Source organism: Passer domesticus, chromosome 15, assembly GCF_036417665.1.
Source record: "Passer domesticus isolate bPasDom1 chromosome 15, bPasDom1.hap1, whole genome shotgun sequence".
NCBI lineage: Eukaryota > Metazoa > Chordata > Aves > Passeriformes > Passeridae > Passer > Passer domesticus.
In genome coordinates, this window is record NC_087488.1 from 10,751,633 (window position 1) to 10,771,468 (window position 19,836).

The following is a 19,836-nucleotide window of genomic DNA, read 5'->3' on the forward strand; positions in this document are numbered from 1 at the left end:
CTATTGTGTAACTGAGAGGATAGGAGTGGGTGCTATTTAATGCAAACACTATTTCATCCAGGGATGCACTGTGCATAATCTGTATGGAGAATGGAGATTCCCTGCTCCAAAATGGACAAATAGTCAATGGCAGGGAGATGGTGCAGCAGCCTCAATAATGGGGTGGCCACACAGTGTGCAGGGGAACCCAGGACGAGGAGACCAAAAACATAGGAAGAGTTTATAACAAATAGTAATATAAAAAAGCCCAAACCCTGCAGTCTCAGGAGGTGTGAGAAAATAGCAGGAAACACCACAGAGGGAGGCAGAGGGCAGGCATCACCTGTTAGCTGGAATCTGTGCTGCTGTGCTGGGAGGGAGGTGCAAGCCCATCGCTGCACCTCCCTGCTTTGCTGTGCCTTCACCAGCACAGCAGACCTGGGGATGATGTGTCACAGTACCAAAAGTGACAAAAATGGCCAACTGGCAGCCAGCCCTTCTTGATGGGATCATCCACAATCCCCTGTGTGATGAGGGAGTGACAGCTTGCAGCAAAAGGGGACCTTCTCTGTGGTTTGTCCAGAAATCAGAGCTGAGAGGTTTTATTTCATCTAAAATCTACCAAGACTATGGCTCTGTTAGATTTTTCCACTTCATCCAGTGATATTAATGAATATGCAAAAATCCCTTGGACTTCCAAAGGCCACACTCACCTGGTGTAAGAGCTGCAGGATGTTTACTGATGTGTTGCAGATGTGGATGACTTACATTAAAAAATACTCCAATTTGTGCACCAATGTCATGGCACACAAAAAGTTCTTCAGTTCACCTTCATGAATTTTTCTGTAGCTTTCTAGCTCTCACCTTTCTAGCTCTCACACTTATTCTCCTAACGATTAAGCATCTCAAGCACTATAAAACAAAGCTTTTCACCTTTAGATATTTTTTCCCTCTGTAGAAGAACAGATTCCTTGCTGGCATTTATCTTCCAACATGCTCTCTGGCACGCCGACCAAAAATATTTTGAAACACGTTCCTTTTCATCTCGGAGCTTTGTTGTGCGTGCCACACAGCCCATTTTTTTAATTTTTTTTTTTTTTTTTAAATTTAAAGGCAGGGTTTTTTGTTTTGTTTTGTTTCTCCTTTTCTACTTTCTTCTCCTCTGTGTGCAGCTGACCACATGGTTTCATTCACTGGAACAGCCGATTGCGAAATTAGACAAACACTTTGACTTTGCCGCTGGCTTTCGTGGTTGCCGTACCTCTGAAGACTCCATTCACCTCTAATTACATGTCCATCGAAATCCTGCAGAGAGGGAACAGTGTAAATCATTAGCCCTCCTAAATGAATGTGCAGCTGAGTAGCTAACAAAGGGATTAGCACTTGACAGGGGAAGCGGTGCATGCTGAAGGAGAGGGTCAGGGGGTGACTGCCTATTACACAGAAATAATTGCCACCCGGTGCTGGGGGAAGCGGTGTCTGCAGGCTCTGCTTGCTGCAGAGAAGCATTTTCTCTCAGCTCTTACCCCTCTGCCTAATCTGCCTTTGCACAAATCGAGGACAGGAGCTGTTGGTGGGCTGGGAGCATGGAAACGGGTGCTGGAAATGCAAGGTGATTTGGAGTCCAAGAACCTTCTTGCTGGACAGAGGGCTTCCGTGCCTAAATAAAACATGTCCTTTTTAGTTTTTAAAAATACTGCTTTGCTTAATCCTCCATTACCTTAATATGGCATGTGGCTTTATACAATTTGTTTTGAGCTTGGGAAAACAAATTCAAAACAAACTGTAACAAACTTTTTAAAAAAATATCTTTAACAAAAAGAATATAAAGACACAGTGCAAAAATGTCTTGCCCTACCTAACCTTTTCTTATTTAAAAGCACTTTATGATCCAGGACAATATTCATACTGCAATGAGCCCTCTGTAGATTAAGCTGTCCCCAGACAACTAATATTTTACCTTTTTAAGAATACAGCTCTTACTCATGGAGTTCAACAGATCTGTTAGTTCTGTGGCCACAAAGGAGGAACACCTATGGAGGATTTCAAAATGCAGTAACAATTATTAGATGCAATGGGTGGCTGAGTTAGGGGATCGTGGTCATCACTGTCACTGGGGTGCTGTTGACAAATTGTGCTTGCTAGAAACATGCCACTACATTATAATAATGGGGCATGGAATATCCTCTTTAGCAGTGAGAGGGATTTCACAGTTAGGAAAGATTCTGGGTGAGACTTCCTGCTGGAATAAATGCTCATCACTCGTCATCACAGCTGTTGTGATTCAAATGGGCTGAGATTCTCTCCCTTCTCTCCAAGCAGCCAAGGACAAAATCACGGCTAAAATGATTGGGGAGCATTCATCACATGTTTGGAGTTGAGCAGAAAGGGGCTTTATCTTCGATTTCTAATTTTTTTCTTTGGTGCTCTACCTTGAATTGCTTGCTGAGATCACACAGAGGATTTCCAGGTGAGCAGGTGCTGGGTCTGGTGTCTGGTTGTTTTAACCTCACCAACAATACATGGTAGAAAACCTTTTGGCCAATTTTGGAATAAAAGATGTCATTTTATAGCAAGTTAGCTCAGTCAAAGCAATTTAATGAGACTATATATAACTAGGATGTCTTTAGCCCAATTTAAAGACAGTGAATTTTAGTGCAGGCATTTTAAATTATCTAATCAGCCCCAAGAAGAAAATACCTTAAAGATACATAACTAAGTCTGAGAAAAGACACAACAGCAGTAGGGTGATACTGTGCAATGTGAAAATGTTGTTTATATCCAAACATCACATGCACAGTTGAGCATGAATTCACATTAAATCAACTTGAGCTTCAAACATATATTTTTAGATATGGGTAGAAAGAACTATTTTTCACTCATGGAGTCCCAATATCACAAAGGTTTTAATCCGGTAAAATATATGACTTTTGAAAGTCTGAACACGACAAATATTTCCAAAGCCTTGTTGAATAAAAGCATCTGAGCACAGGGGTGACACTTGGTTGCTGGTATTGTGAATCCCTTTTGTGGCTTTATTTCTTTCTGTATCTTTAGTGGTTTGTCAGTTTTGCCATGACAAGGCCTGAAGAGGTTTGGAATGAGTGAAGCTGAAGACACGAGTCCAGTTTTTGCCTCCTGACGTTTTAATGCTCCATTGTGGTGCACCAGCAGAGCAGGTGATGTGAGTACCACCTGTACACAGCCGTCACCTCCTCAGGGCATGTGGCCACTGACCCAGCTGAGCCACAGATACACAGATAGGAGCCCTTTCACCTATTTGTGCTGCTCCTGAGCACAGAAAAACTGATCATGGGAATAAAAGGAAATTTTTGCATGAGCCAATGGGCATCCCACACTCTTCCATTCCCCATGGAATACTCCTTCTTCTTGTCTGATAAAGTGACATCTGGTTAGTATATTTGCCTGATTTTTCAGTTCTCTGCATCACTGGGAGGAAAGTAATCTCTCTAATTGGTACAGAGAATTTTTTCCAGCATGGTTAGAACAGCAGACTCTGCAGTGAGATTCCTTCATGGCTGTTGTTGCTATCAGCTTCAGAAGTCATGCAAAGGAACCTAATTTTGTGTTTATTCATTCACAGAGTTAAGAGATTTGCAGCCTTAGAAACAGTATATAGGTCTAGTTATGAAGGAAACAAAATGCCCTAATTAATTTTCTGCATCACTGAAATGGAGCTTCAGTCAAATGGGGAAGGCACACATTGTGGATGTCAGAGAGCTGTCCTAGGACCAAGCCTCCAGCACTATTTGGGAGCAAAAGGTAAAATGAGACAGTAGATGAGATGAAAATGCTAACTAGAAGAGGGGTTTGGATGAGATAGGCAAATCTCCTTGTAATCTCAAATAAATCAGAAGTTTTCTTGCTGTGTTCTCATCCCATCCTGAGTTTGTTGTGCATTTTGCTCCTGAAAACAGCCCTCAGTCTATTTGGATCCTTCAGGCGTAACAGTCTGATTGAAAAGACTATTCCTTTTCCTTACTTAACCCTAAAGATTATTTCCTAGAGAGAAATAAGGGGTTGGTTGCTGTCTTTACAGTGGCATAGGTTTTCTTTAATATAAACAGGCCTGGTCTATTTGGTCTGGAGGGATTTTCAAAGGCCAGGTAGGAATCATCCTCTCAAAGGTGTCTTGTGCCTTTCAGAGCTGGACTACAAACCCATCACTGGGCTGGAAAATCTCTTGGTCAGGAATATGTTCTCAAAAGGAAGACCCGGAGACAAAGAAATAATGCAAATCTGTTGGAGGTAAAATGAGGAGGATTGTGTATTTTGGGCTGTTTTCCTTTTTGCTACAAGCAGCTGTGTTGAAGCATGGATACTACAGATAAAAATGGTGTTTCTCCACAGATTGGATCTGCAGTGTTAGACTTCTTCCTACTCTGACTACTTAAAGTTCCTCAAGAGGCTTTTAGCCCAGTATGTCTGAACATTTTAGCAACACTCATTAGAGAAGATGACATTAGTTATTGGCTAAGAGAGGTTTTGATGCCCCCTTTCCAGAAGAGGTCATCCAGTTGGTGAGAAAAGGACAGAAAGGGCTAAAGTTACCCTAGTTCCAGGAGAGCAACAGGCTCTACAAAGAATTTTACAAGAAGTTCCTTTTCATAAGGGTAAAACTGAAAGTGGTGAATTTGTAGAGCTTTGAAATAAAAAGACATGGTAATAGTCTTCTAATTCTCAAAAAGTCTGCAAAGAAGGTGCTTCTGAAATACTCTCCTGGTCACCAAAGGAGCAAAAAGGTTTACTGGCTCTACATAGAGCAAAATTTTAAAACAGAGATTTGAAAAAGCTTCCTAATGAAGGATATTTAAACAATGAACCTAGCTGCTAAGGGAAGCTGTAAAATCTAAGTTAGAAAAGACCAATTAGACCTGTCTGGAATGGGCACAGCAGGATTCTGCATCCATGCAGTGAAAATGGACTTAAAGCCACTATCATGCTGGGGTGCTGGTTTTTATCCTCCAGAGCCCCACTCAAGTCCTGTGATTCCATTTTTGTTACACACATTTATCTCCCTAGACTGTATGTGAGTCCTCTAAGCTCAGCTCTGAGGGTCCTCAGTCTGTTTCCCTTCTGCAGCTCTAGCCTGTCTGGGAAAAAAAAAAAAAACAAACATCAAGCTGAAGTATGTGAGATCAAAGCCTTCTCATGAAGTCATGAGGATTAAAATTAATTTCATTACTGTGGGTAGAGCAGCTTTCCCTAGGGAAAAAGTTCCTTTTTGCCTCTGTTGAGTTGGTACCTCAGCTGACCTCATTCAAGATAAAACTCTACCCCACAACCATCTTTTGGAGGGGCTGGGGGTTAAGGGTGAGGATCCTCCAGGAGAAGAGATACTTCCCTACAATCCTCAGTGAGGTGTGCAGGATTCTCCTGGTTTCCCACAGACACTGTATATATATTTTCTCTGAATGGTTCCCTTCCTGGCACACTGTATGAGAAGAGTGGACATGGCAGTCACAGCTCTGGATTCCCCTCTGGAAATTGGGATCCTTCATGCCACAGTCAGTGTTGCCTCCTAGGGTTCTAAATTCTTGAATTTAATCTTAGCTATGAGAAGCAAGAATGATTCCCAACACTGTAAGTCAGCAGTATCCCCCAAATAAGTTGATAAAGCAGCTGTGTTGGCTCTAGAGCAGCTTAACTTTAGGCTTCTGAGTATGATGAATTATTGTTTAAGGAGATGTATTCATAATTCTGTTCCTTCCAAGCAGGTGGTTGATATTTTGAGATCCCTGCTGTATCAGCACTATGTATATTTGGCACAGAAACTGCATGAATATTATAAATTCTATATTTAATTGAGTCTCATAAAGAAATCCTGTAAATCATAGTCATCCCATCAAACAAACCAGGAAACTGAAGTGGTGAGGTATTCACTAACACAGCTTCTTTTTGTCCCTAAGGGATAGACAAAACTTTGTTGTTTCCCTTAGAAGAAAAAAATTATGGTAGTCAGGTATCTTTGATGTAGTTCTGTTTATGTGAAAATAACATAAAATCCTAATTCTTACCATCGAAATCAAGTAATATGAGAAAATACTTGTACATGCACCACCAAGCCTCCATGAGCCAGCACTCAGCCAAAAAAGCTCTGTTTAGGCTTTACGCAAGACCAAAATGCCACTACTGAGTCAGGTTGTGTCCTAAGCTTTCTTGCTTCTTTATATATTCCTTGAAATATTTCTTTGTGTTTCTCTGTCTCACATATAGAGGCAGCATACAATATCACAGCATTGTTTGCTATGGAGTAGATGGTGAAACTCCTTTGTTTACATTTGTGATGTTAGGTGATATTATATACGCTGGGGGGTGAAAGTTAATATTTTGTCAACTTACTGGGACTGCTAAAATCCAGAAATCCTACTGTGTTCTGCTTTAACTGAATGAAAAAGAGTCTAATAGTTCTTTCCATAAGATACACTCTGGGGCTTTGATAAAGGATCTAAACCACAATAAATTAAAGAGGGGCAGTTAAAAGAAGCATAGGTCTTACCTATTAACAATGGTAAAATACATATAGTAGTGCAAGCAAAGGGAGATTTATACCCAGTTTCCTCAGGTGGGTTTGAGTCTCTACAAAGCTAAAACTGCTTTCATTGTGTTGTTTTAAGTTCTCTGCACCACTGGCTCACAATGAAGCACTATTTGCACCGACTTTATCTGTAGTAAATCTATTACATCAAATCAACAGGAGGTGAGAGAGGCTTGTACTAAATGACTGCAGCTCATTATTTAGCTGTATCTGGAAACGTGAACAAAGGCAGCGGGGGTTGATTTTGGCACCTGAGCTGCTATGGCATCTTTTGCCTGCAGAGCCCTGGTTGTGGGAGAGAGCAGTTTGCTCCCAGGAGCAGCAGGCAGGCCAGTGAGCCCTCAGAACACTCTCAGGAGCACACGCATGGCCACGTTTTCCTGACAGGCTGCTTCAAGGGCTCTCCAGAGCTATTTGATCAGGTCCTCCAAACGCTCTTCACAGCGCTTCTCTTCGCTGCTCTCACTGTGGCATTCATCACGGGCTATTTTATCTGGGTGAGAGAGGAGCATGCACATGGGTTTGAGTCCACACAGTGCAGCCACAAATAGACTGCTAGACAGGTCCCTGGCCTCGCTTATCAGAGTGAAATGGCTGGAAAAGAGCTCTCCTTGAAAGGCCAAGGTGATCCTGGGGCATCACACCCCAGGCAAGTGCGAGCCCTGGCAGGCAACAGGGGACGTGTGCCCTTGCTTGTCGCAGGGCAGGGCCAGGCCTCACCGGAGAGTGTGTGCAGATCTGTGCTGAAAAGCCTTTGTGATAGGAGTGGATTGTCCAGGGATGGCAGGAAGGGTGCTTGAGATAAGGACACGGCAACTGTGTGTCACAGCACAACAGCGATGCTGTGGAAAAGCCACTCAAATTCCCAGCTCCTGTCTGAGTGTGAGGGCGATCCTCACCGCACTGCCAAGGCCCGTCCTTGCCACTGCCCCACTTCTCACCCTCTGATGCCTCGGGGTTTAGCTTTCATATTTTTTCAGATTCTGTGCTGCTTTAGTGTGTACTTCTGAGTTTCACATTAGGGGATGGTGAGTTCTCTGCACAGAGCAGGGAGACAAAACAATTCCTTCTCCAGCTGGGGACCAAGGACAAATGATCCAAATCTCAGGCCCAGGAGCAGAAACAACATGGGCTGAAGAGAGAAAAACAAGAAGGATGGGACTGCATAACCTAAAGCTGTAATTGGACATTTAACTCCAATATGCAAATGGAGCAGAACTTATAAAAGTGAGAGACCCTGTGACTGGGCAACCATTTTGTGACCGTTTTGGGTCCATCTTGGGTGTAGCCCTGGCTGGGCTCTTGTGCTGCCCAAGGTGGATCCATTGGGGCCTTTCAATAAATCCCTACTTTATTCTTTAGCTCTGTCTACTCTCTGTTCTAGGTCAGCCTTCACAAAGTATCACCCCCACCACAAACGAAACCTTCTGACAAGTTGGAGTTGTGTCTTTTTGAGATATCTATTTTGATCTTGTTCAGCAGCAAAGTGCACCCTCTACCAATAAATTTGCAGAAGTTTTAGAAAGGCAAAAAGCAATTATGAGAGATCAAAAGGAGGCTGGTGAGAGAACAAGCATGGGAAATGGTGTCTGCTGCTGGTTTCCAGTTTTTGCTCAGGGAAGTGGAATGGGTAGCACAGCCTAAGACATTTACATGGTTCTATTAAGTAATAGGCATGATTTACTGTATTTTCCTTTCTATCCAAAATCATCCACAAAAAAATGGCCAACAGCTCTCTTTACAGGAGCAGGAACATTGTCATATGTACCAAGGGGGTCACTGAAAGTAAAAATAACTGTAGAATTAAGTAACTGTGAATAAGATCCTTTGAGCAACCAGGATTTCATGAAGCTGGCTGAAGGAGGCCTGAAATGCATTGGAAAGTTACTGTGTTCAAATGCAATTTTCACATTTTCCTATTACACAAAGTAAAAGATACTTTGCCTAGCAGAAAAGGGCCTGAGCTTTACTGTAATAGAAGTTGAGAAGTAACTCTGCTGAAGTCATTGGTGTGAGCTAATGAGCTGTGAATATACTTTAATATATGAAACAATACCTGGACAAGGATTCCTGTTGATTTCAGAGGGACTATTTGTACAGCCAGTTACTGCTCTGTACAAGTCTATGAGCATGTGGGTTTCTGCTAAAATAAGATTACATGTCTATTAGACTATCCAGAAGCTACAACACTGCAATATATGGTATTACCATGCACTGAAGATAGGTCCTTGGGAAATTATTCAATAGAAATATGTAGGAGACCAATTTCCTCAGTAACAGCAAATCTTTCAAGCACTGCAGTTTAGGTGAGGATTCAGCTCTTGGAATAGAATCCATTTAACTTTGGATTTGGAAAGAACAGTGCTGGAAGTTAGGGAGCAGCAGATTTATGTGTCACTGGATTATAGTGGTGAGGCTATTTTGCAAATAACCTGCCCTCTGAAACTGCTGACTGTAAGATGCTTTAGGAATATTGACATTTTTCCACGAGTAAAGAAAGCTCACGCTCAACTCATATAATCAGGTGACTTAACAACACATTTCCCTTGCATTAATGAAACAATCCCCGTGTCCTCATAACAATTAAAAAAACATCTTTCACTTATTATGCTACCCTGCAGCAATGAGAAGGGTATTGATCCAGGCCTACATTTCATTTACAAAAGAAAAAAATTCTGGGGAGAAAACAGAGGATATTAAATACTCTAAAACATGAAGCAAATGGCTTTATCTCAAAGAAGAAACAGCCCTTTGAAGAAAACTAAAATGCTCAAAGTATCTTAAGAACAAAGAAACGCAAGCACCTGGGTCTATGAACTGCTCTGGAGTAAACTATTTCTTACTGCAGTCATAATAGAGGCTCAAGCAAGGGGAAATCTTCCTTAGCAAAACAAAACAAAAGCATGGGAGGTCACTCCAGAGAGTTTTATGTGGTTTATGCATGGGGAACTGCATAGAGACAGGCTGCATTTTTTTCCCTGTGAATCACAGGGCTCTTGCTGGCACTGTGAACTGGCTCCAGAATTTCAGAGTCTCTACTCAGCCCTGCCATCCCTGCTTCAAAACCTGCGCCCGACAGGGATCCAGGATGACAGCACAGTCTCCATACCAGTGCTTTGGTAACTTTTCCAGTGCTCTACTCCTGAACTTGTTGATGGTGAGAGGACAGCAAACACCCAGTGCCTGTGCCCCAGGACAAAGTCCTCTTGATTGTCCTTTCAGCCTTGCTCCTTCTCGTAGCCAATTCTTGTGGTATTGGATCAGAAAAACTGGCTAGAGGCGGGGACAATGCTGTTGAAGGTGCATTTAAAGATGGAAAAAGTTGAGTTTCACAACTGAAAGAGCTCCTGAGAAACCTGAGATCTGTCACTGCTTACAAAGAAGACCTAACACTAATGCCCTTTTGAAATACTGCAAATTGTGCCCTGCCTGCAGCACCAGTTCCATCCATGGCACATGGGCAGCTGTGAGAGCATGAGGAAGTGCTGCCTTCCTCTTCCCCAGGGATGATTTGTTTCCCCTAATCCAGAACGTTTCAGTATTTTTATATTTGTTTTCTGTGTTGCTTTTTCAGGTGTGCAGCTCTTGAGGAGCAATCTGGGCTCTGGTTCCTCAGAAATGTGTCAATGTCATTCTCTGTATCACTGAATTCTAAAAATCACAGTTTCAGTTGCTACGGCATTTATTGCATTCAGCTTTCCTCTTTTTCTGAGGTTGAGTTGTTTAATTTCCTGAAACTCAGTAACAAAATCAACACAGAAGGCCAGAGCTGTTCCTGGTGTTCTAAATACATATTCAAAAACTCTCAGCTAATTAGTGCTAAATTAAAATGCAAGAGGAATATCCTTTATTTTTAGGTTGTATGGATAAATCACTTACTTCCTTTACTGTTTCTGTAGAAAAATCAGCCACTGTGTGCTGTTAGTGCCACTGAGAATAATAAAAAAGTCATCAGAAAATGATATCTTGATAAAACACGACCTTTAAAGCTGAAGCTGTGGGACTAAACCAAATAAAAAATGTTTTCAGAATGCACAAGAAAAGGTCTGCAATGAAAGGAAAACTGATTATTCTCACATTCTTAATTATTTTAGAAGATTGATGCAATTAAATTAGGTACGATTTTAAAACAGTGGGATTTCATACCACGCTGGCTCCATTATTCATTTTTGAATGAACTTTCATTTTTTCTATTTACGAAAATACTGATTTTTATACGCACGCTTTTTCATTTTTTCACACATACCATAAAACAAGGACAAAAATTTTCCCAGCAGGAATTGATTCCTACCTGGTCACTTTAAGCCATGTGATCTTCCTCCCTTGTAATTACTGACTATGTCCTTATCCATTTGAAAGGTTTCTAGCAGCATACAACAGCTGGGGTCATTCTTATTGCTCCTGAGTAATCTTGTTTGGTACAAACACTTGAATTCACAAAGGAGCCAGCCACTGTCTCAAGGTTTCTGTGTACAGCAGCTCTCATGCAGGGAAAAAAAAAAAAATTAAACCCCAAAGATCTTTGCCAGCATTATTTCATTTTCTTCTCCTCAGATTCTTGTCCTGATTTTTAAATTACACACAAGTGGTCTCAAAGTACTTAAGCCAAGGTCAATTTTTTTCTATGTTTTTGCATAATGCTATAAAATATGAATTTCTAATCTCTTATTCTGACTGGGTAGGTCATCTGCCCTAAATATAACAAATAATATTAAAATTCAGGCTTTACTGATGTTGAAATTAAATGAGCGGCTGTGATGAGGATGAGCAGGGCTGAGGGGGTGCATGTGTAACCTTTTCCAGTAATCCCAGTTTGGATCTATAGATTAAATCTACTCTCTTTGAAGAAATACATTACCACAAAACCCCTAAATCAGCCAGAAAATACACAGCATCAGCAGTACAGGGTTAAAACTCGAATTAGGTTGTGAACCGAGTCAGTGGGAGGGGGTCTATTCTTAATTGAACTGAAATCCTGCTCACAGGAGGAGGAAGCCTGTGAAACACCCAGCTAGGTTTTAAATGTTAGTCACATTCCACAAGGCTTTCCTGGCTCTTGTGGATTGGGAAGGCAGAGGAAGGGTAATGAAGGACTAAATTGGGAAGTTAAGACCCACATCTGTTGAAGACTGCAGAATTCCTGAGGCCAAGGAGCTGAAGGACAAAAAGATAACCCCGTGTGTGTCATGGTGCAGCTCCATGGAGAGACTGATGGATGATGATTTCCATTCATTTTGGAGGAATTCCTTTGGGATGTGGTTGTTTGGGACCAATTTAAAGGGTCCCAGTTTGCTTGCCTCTCTTTCCTTTCCCTTTGTACAGCGTTCTAAGGAAGGACCAGTCTGAGCTGACTCCTGCTGGTTTGTGTGGCAGGATCTCAGCCCGTCTCAAACCCCAAGGCACCCACAGACACCTGCTGGAAAGACACTTGTTACATCCAGCCCAAGGCAGATTCTCTAGATAATCTTGCCAGAAGCAAAATTCTTGTTAATTTTGCTATTTCACTCCACATATTATTAAACATAAAATATCAGTTCAGTACAAAGCTCACAAAAGAATAACACGGACACATTTCTAAGATGCTGAGAAAAACAGACTTTAGGTTCACTTAAGTAATTACTAAATTCCTGAAGGAGAGGCAGCATGTTTTGTGTCTTTCTACATATTTATTATCTTTCTCCTCTGCTCTTGATGAGCTATTCAAACCAGGTGGGAGAAGTTTCATATGAAATTTTTAATCCAAATTTTTCTTCAATATAAATTTGTGAAACTGAGTCTTTGAACACACTCAGTTGACTGGTTTTATTTATTTATTTTTAAAATGTTGATGTCTTCCTTTCTTCTTTATCTTTTCTGCAACAGCTGGCAGTACTACTGCCAGATGCTACCAAAATCTACAGAGTATTTAAAGCAGACCAGCCCTAACCCTGGGCTTGAAAGAGTGATGATGTCTCAGCAGCCAAAGGACGCAGAGGAAATGAGTGAGACAGAAGGAGCTTGTCAGAGAGCTACAACGTCAAACTAACAAAATAACAGACCTGAAATTCAAAATGCAGCTTGGTAGCTCCAACAGCAGGCAGATGTACTCACACATTTACTTTTTTTTTTGTCCTTTGGTGAAAATTAATTTTCTTGACCGATTCTTGGACTTCACACATGACTGCAGAATTTGTCTGAATTGTATAGGTAAGAAAAAAATTGGGCTTGAGGTCATCATGAACAGAAAAATCCAAGCACAGTCTTCTTCCTTGTTGATGGCCAAGGCAAAGGTATGATAAGTAGATGAGGAATGCAGTCTGGCAGATGGCCATTCCCACCTGGATACCTCTCACCTGGTGAGGTTGAACCATCCTGGTCCTGCAGTCAATGACAGCCAAGGTGATACAAATCCATGGGTTTGTCCTCTCTTAGTGCAATCAATGGAATTACAGCCTTTAGCACAATCCAGAGTGCTGAACCCCCTCCACGTCTGTGCATGCTGATGTTTTCTCTGCTCCATCAGGAGCTGGTGTGCTTACAGCTGTTAGTGGCAGCCATGTGATACAGCAATGTGATTCCCCAGCAGCTGATTTGCAGTGATGATTCATTTTCACTTCCAGAGGTTTCTAGAAGCTTCCAAAGGGGCAGAGTTATCCCTTTTAATTCTCTCTTTCTGAGCTGCATCTCGTAGTGCACTGTTGAAGTCAACTAGCCTGAAATTTAGGCAGAGGATGATTTCCAGGGTGTTGGCCATTCACTGAGAGTTAGAGCTGAGGCAGTGGCTACTGAGGATCCAACTGGAATTGCTAATGGTAAGGAGCTGAAGCCAAAGCAATCCAAGCCAACAGAATCATTGGAAGCCAGTGAGACCTGTCTCTGGGGTCTGTCCTACTGAACATATGTTTGGAACTTGAAAAAGGAAAGGGACATATCAAGGGACATGAATCAGACCAGTTGAGCAACTCTGGAAACTTGAACATTGCTACAAAGCCAAAATGTCTTTGTTTTAGCATATCCAAAATTTATTAAAGCAAAATACTGCAAAATAGCAGAGAAGCAAAATCTGATCCAAATCGATATTTGGAAGAAAATGTTGACAAAGAGCATAATCTATATTCCAAGTGTTCCCTTAGGAGTAGACTAATTTTGTGCAGACATTCCTGAGTAGGAGATGCATTCATAAAAATCTCTTGTCACTGGGTTTCAGCACAGCATGGGAACTCCTCACTGAATTAGTTTCTAACCACGACTCAATCCTCCCCTTTCTCTCCCTCTCCCTCTCCTGCTATGACCAGTTAGGAGCAGCCACTCCCTCTCAGGCTCTCCACAGGGGTTAATTCTTTCTCCTGTGTTATACAGCCACTGGGATTGCCCTGAGAGTTTCCAAGGTAGAAAGAGAAAGTAGAAGTAAAAAGCAGCTCCCTGCATGATTTCTGAAGCATGCAAAATACAATAGTAATAAAAATAGTAATGAGCTCATTATAATAGAGATGGTCTCATTAGCAGTGCAAATGCCAATCATATATGTGGCCAGGTTCCTGATGGTGCAGGGAGTCCTTTAACACTGTTCTTCCCTGCTACAGAAGTATGAATCCTATTTTAAAACATCTAATTTTTCCACTTCTTGGGCTGCTATTCCTCCCTTTGTTCCCCAACAGGCCACTGCAGTTTATAATGCCTGGACACATGGAATGTGGGGAGTGAGATGCACATCCCTGTGCCCTGCCAAGGCCACTGCCTGCCCTTCCCCTCCAGGCTCCCACTGCCACAAGAGCAGGGAGAGGATGACTCCATGTGCTGGCAAATATCTTGAGCATACAGTAGGAAAATGTATTTGGAAATATTTTGATTGGGAGGAAAACAGTTTTCATCAATGTGCTGATAATGAGTTTACGGCATTTGCAGATGCACAGTAAGAATGTTTCAGTTTCAGATATTTTGGGCCAGTGGGAGTGCAGTACTCACGACTGTGCATGTCCTGCTGTTTCAGACATTCCTCCCAGGAAGCTGCAGTGAAGGGTGATGCACTGCCTGTGGCTGGAGTGAGGTTCATCTCTCCTCTTCCACTCCAGACAGGTGGTCTGCCTTCCTCCCTTCCAAAGTCTGAGGCAGAAATATCATCATAGCTGAGAATGTGTTGGCCACTGGTCATTCTGAGGGAAGAAACTGCCAACCAGTACACCCTGTAGACAAAATTTTTGTTTTCATTTGTAATCTAGGCTACCAGAAATGCAGAACTCCATCATGATCTGCCAGGTAATAATGAGCCATGCTCTTCAAAAGTGTACTTAAAATTGAAAGTGATTAAAGACACTCCAGCCTGCAATTGCCTATTACTTGCTTGTGCTCTAAACAGTTCATTTTTCACATCATTCCAGGAAGTTGTAACTCCTTAAAGCAATGTGCCTGGTAATTAGGGGAGAGCAGCAGCAGCAGCAGCAGCCACTGAGCATTATCTGTGCTGCAGCAGTGTCAGGGATGCTGCCTTCTGCAGATGACAGAACCAGGGTGACAGAGAGGCACCACCTGGTCCCACTGCTCGGCATCTCATTGCCCAGGAAGTGACCACTCACCAGGACTTCAGAGAAATGCTGGACTTGGGGAGGCTTAACCCAGCTTGGTCTGAGCTTCTAGGATCAGTTTTGGACTCAGACGGGAGCTCTGGTACCCTTCAGGAACATGGCACTACCTGTAGTCTGGGCAAAATTCCTGCCTCTCTGAAGGTGGCCTAGGAATAAGAAAAGGCTTTTAGAAATCTATTTTTAGGCTCTCTACTTTTTAATTTTGAAGCATAGTTAAAGTAGCTACAACAGACAGAAACATCCTGCCACTAAACCTCAACACTCTGCCTTTGCCTTCATGGCCTTTATTCTGTACACATTTTTGATTTAACCATTTTACTTTCCAGACAAAGTTAAATGAGACCTAGGTTTTTTCAGTTGCAAAAGCAGTGCTACTTTGGTCAATAAATGTATCACAGGGATACCACAATGCTTAAATAAAGTAGCAATATAAATAAATAATTTTCAAAATCCCAGGCATTTGAGACAATCACTCTATACCAGACACAGTAATTGCAGGACCAAGTGCTGTGGTTGTCCTGGCTGCCTCCATGCCCAACCCAGGACACAGAATGAGCCCTAGTAATGGCTCAAATAGTTCATGACAGTGAAAAATGTAACTTTTATGTGTATGGGCTCCTCTGGCTGGAAGCTGCCTCCCTGTAGAGATGCACTTACAATACACAAAGAGCATTATTTCATGTGGGGTGTTAGTTGTGCTTCCCATTTTGCTGCTCAAGTTGTCACCAGGACATCGTCACCCCACCTCTCCTCGGGTTGCTGTCACTATGACACTGCTTAATAGGGCCAAACCTCCTGAAAAGAGCCAGAGAAGGACAGCAGGGAGCAGTGCTGGCAGAGCAAAGGTGGGATGGAGACCCAGGGCTCCAGGCTGTGCTCGCTGTGCTGGGTGCAGCTGTGCTGTGACACATCTGCAGTTCTGATGGAGACAAGCCTATGCTGCACTGAGCATTCCTTCCCCCTCTGTGTCTTCTCAAACTCTCTGTGATCAAGCGTGGGCTTCCAGGGCTCCTGGATTCATAGCTTGCCTTACACAAGCCTTTGATTTGGCAAGTGGCATGATGCTTCATTTTAGCTTGGAAGGGGATATTGTTTCACACCAATGCTGTTTCATCTTTAAGCAGAGGGCAGTGATCACAGCTGCTGAGTTTGTGAATTTTATCACTATAAAATAACAGCAATCATTTTTACCTGTTTGGAAAGAACTGTACACACAACAGTGTATAAACAGCAAGCGGCAATATTACTAATAATTACCCCTGTTACTAATGACAGGGACTTATCTCAATATTAATAAGAATAATAAGCTTGTTCAAGATGACTTCATCTCATTTAAGCTCAAGAGTTAATCTCAATAATAAGGAAAAATAGAAGTATAACCAGGAAGATGTATGTAAAGACTACATAGAAACTGTGTCATAACTGTGGTGAACAAAATAAATGTGCCTTCTTGCTCTGGTATGCATGATTAAAAACACCCCAAACCTTAAGTTGTATAGGATGTATTTATGCAAGGAAAAAAGCTGCAAGGGTGAGGATAATCCTGGGCTTTATAGGAACAGTGAGTTCCCCAGCTGGAGGCTGCAACATGGCACAGCAGCAATGGGGACACATCTGTCAGCTTGGGCAAGGGAGAGCTTTCCAGTTCTGAAATGTCATCCCACTGCTGGTGGTGTCCTGTGCTCCAGAGGCTCCAGGAGGACAGGAGCTGATTTCCTGGTGAGGAGTTTGTGATGGCTGGAGCTGTCCCACATGCCAGGCACAGCTAAACCCCCGAGGACCAGCAGGTCTCCCTTCCACACAGAGCCTGGAGCTGCCTCTCACTGCTGCCCATGCAGGGCAGGCAGAGATCTGTGCCTCAAAGCACAGGAGGACAGCTGAGAACACGGGTGAGCAGAAGGAAATGAAAGAACAGCAACTACCAGATGATTAATGGCACTGATATGAACCCTGCTGACAGCGCCGAGCCTGGGCACCTCTGCTGAGACAGATTAACTCTGTCTCCTGAAACATGGGAACTAAAGGAAGAGAAGCTACCCACTGGGAAATGTCTAAATCCATAGAAAAGTAATGAGAATGTTTGGGCTGAAAGAACTGGCTGGAGAAAAATTTTGGCAACATCTGCCTCTCTTTATCTGAGTGCTTAACATCCACTCAGCTCAGAATGCAGGTTTTGGGTTACCAGTTGCACGTCCCCTAGCTAAAAAGTCAAAAGACAGTAGCACAGAAATTGATCTTCATTTTTTTCTGAAGAGGTTTGAAAACCTTCCTGAGTTGTGTTTTTCCTCCCTGACCTATATTTCTGTGATGATTTATTTTTCTGGGTTTTTTTTTGTTTTTTTTTTGTTTTGTTTTTTTTTTCCAAAGGATGGCAGAGAGCACAAGCTTTGCCTTGGCTGGGTTTTCCCACCCTCATTGCCCCCAACTCTGCATGGTAAAACCATGGCCACACTTGGGGGCAAATCCCTCCTGGCCCACCAGCCTCCCATCTCACTTACAGGATTAGGGCAAGTTGCTCTGGCAACTTCAAAGGCAGAAAGCAAAGTCCAATACACATTGAAATACTTGTTGCCTGAGCGTGTCTCTGTGTCAGACATGACGAGTTTTCCATCAGGGATTTATGGTGTATTTATTCATGTCATAAAAAAGACTGCTCAGTGGCAAGCAGAAGTCACTTGTGGGTTAGTCCTGGCATGAAATTTCCACAAAGAGTAAATAAGAGCTTTTGCCATGCCTTGGGGTTATGACAGGGATCTGCATCCTCCTTTGCCTGAGAGCACTGGACTGGCATTTGCAAGTGATGTGAAATACAGGTCTGCACTCTGGAGCCACATGGAATTACCTGTCTGGGCCATAGCACAATGTGCACTTTGTACACAAGGGCATGGCTTCACTTTATGTGGCTGGGGCACTTGCACCCCAGCAAAGAAACAGAATATAAATTTTATTGCTTGCCACATTTCCTTCCCTTGTTACCCTCCAGCTTCACTCTGATGAAGAAGTTACAAAACTTTAGTATTGTGTCAAAACACTGGAGACCAGCAGGATTTTAAGGCCTGATTCATAACTCACAGAACATCAAAGGAAAAGTCCCAGTTTCCCGAGTTTCTTTTTCTCATTTCTGCATTTGGGGTCTGGCCACAGCTGATTTTTTTGATATGCAGAATAAGCACAGCCCAAGCTGTCCAACTTTGGTGGCATCCTATTGGGCTGAGGCAGAAAAAGCCTTGCACAACATCTTCTAATGATTCATATTTTGGGGAGGAGGAACATCACCTCTAGGAATTCAGCTTTATTGGATACTGTAATCCAGAAGAGATAAAAGCACTTACTAATTACTGCTGGGTTTTGTTTCTTTGAAGAATTGGGTTAAATCTCTTCTGAAAGAAGCTATCTGTTTGTGCTCGTTAGATGTATAATTTAATTTGTTTAGGATTTTCTCCTTTTCTAGGGTTTTGTTCTAATGACATCTGTGCTTTTCCTTCTCTTCTTTCTCTCTCTTTTCTTCACAAAGTTATGAGCTTTTGATACACCCTAGATCTATTTTCTTAATATAACAATCATCATCCCCAAGTTGGTGCATATTCTTTGGGGCCTCATTTTTTTCTTCTTTTTTCCCCATTGAAAATTCATTCCCTAAAAAAAAGGGGGAGGAAAAAGGGTGCTGCTCTTGCTTGCCTGTTAAATAATTCTGAGATTTATTTGCTTATGGACCTTTCCTGGCTGAAACCTGTATTTGTGCTACATTGAAGAGAGAACTCAAAATATATACTTTGGAAAAGAGAAAAAAAGGTAATATTGTAATTTATCTGTCAACCACTACTATGCAACACTGCAGAAGCAGAGAAAATTGGGCTGAAAAGGAACTTGGGGCTTAATTTAATTCATAATTCTTCCCCAAGCCAGGACCAACTCTGCCTACATCATTCTTGACAGATGTTTTTCTAACCTGTTCTTAACAGCCTCCAGTGGCACTGGGTACACAACCTCCCACAGCAATTTCTATTAATATGCAACTGTTCTCACTGTTAGAAAGTTTTTCCTAATGTTTAACCTGAATTTCCTGAGCAGCAGTTTAAACCTGGGAGTTCTCATCCTGTTCACATGTATTTGATCTTGTTAAGTCAATCCAGCTGAGGGAAGTGGTTTAGCACAGCTCCCAGGAGCTTTCTGCACTTGTGTTCCTTTGCAATTTTAGACTCATTTTGAAAAACCCACCCACTGAGAGCTACACCCAAAATGCAAATAGAGATCAGCTGTTTGGCCTGCCCATGTCTGACATCTCTTGGGATTTTGTTGTGTTCTAGGGGGAAGAAGAACAGATAAAAACCTCCACCAGGTTACACACTTGGGTTCAACCTTTGAGAGTTGATTGGGTGCTTCTGCACTGACCACATCAGGATTTGCATGATTATAAGTGAACTCTTTCCCCTTCCCCCCATCCTGAAAACAACACTCAAAAATCAGTAATACCCAAAAATAGGTAATACTTCTAGCTTGCTGTACAAATAAACACTTTGATGGACTATCCTATTTCTCGTCTGTAGGATGGGAATATGGACACTGCTATCGACTCCTGGATGCTCTCATGGCTCTAAAAATGAAGACGAATGTTGCAGTCAGCTTTGCCTGGTAGATTCATTTGGGTCAGACAAAGAGCCCTTCCTTTACCCAATTTCCTATGTTAAAGGGAATTATGAAAAACCTCCAATATATTTGCAAAATGCTGTGAGATGT

General features: G+C 42.3%; 1 long non-coding RNA gene across 2 annotated transcripts; it reads left to right on the forward strand.

The window, feature by feature from the left end:
* The first annotated feature begins 1,339 nt into the window (after positions 1 to 1,339).
* On the forward strand, positions 1,340 to 5,683 carry LOC135281419 (uncharacterized). 2 transcript variants are annotated; one of them, XR_010348076.1, is made up of 6 exons: positions 1,340 to 1,591; positions 2,302 to 2,449; positions 3,037 to 3,158; positions 3,584 to 3,762; positions 4,146 to 4,248; positions 4,351 to 5,683. It is a non-coding gene; the product is annotated as an uncharacterized LOC135281419 (long non-coding RNA). The 2 variants fall into 2 exon arrangements; XR_010348074.1 differs by having other exon boundaries at positions 1,343 to 1,591; positions 4,146 to 5,683.
* Positions 5,684 to 19,836: the final 14,153 nt, after the last annotated feature.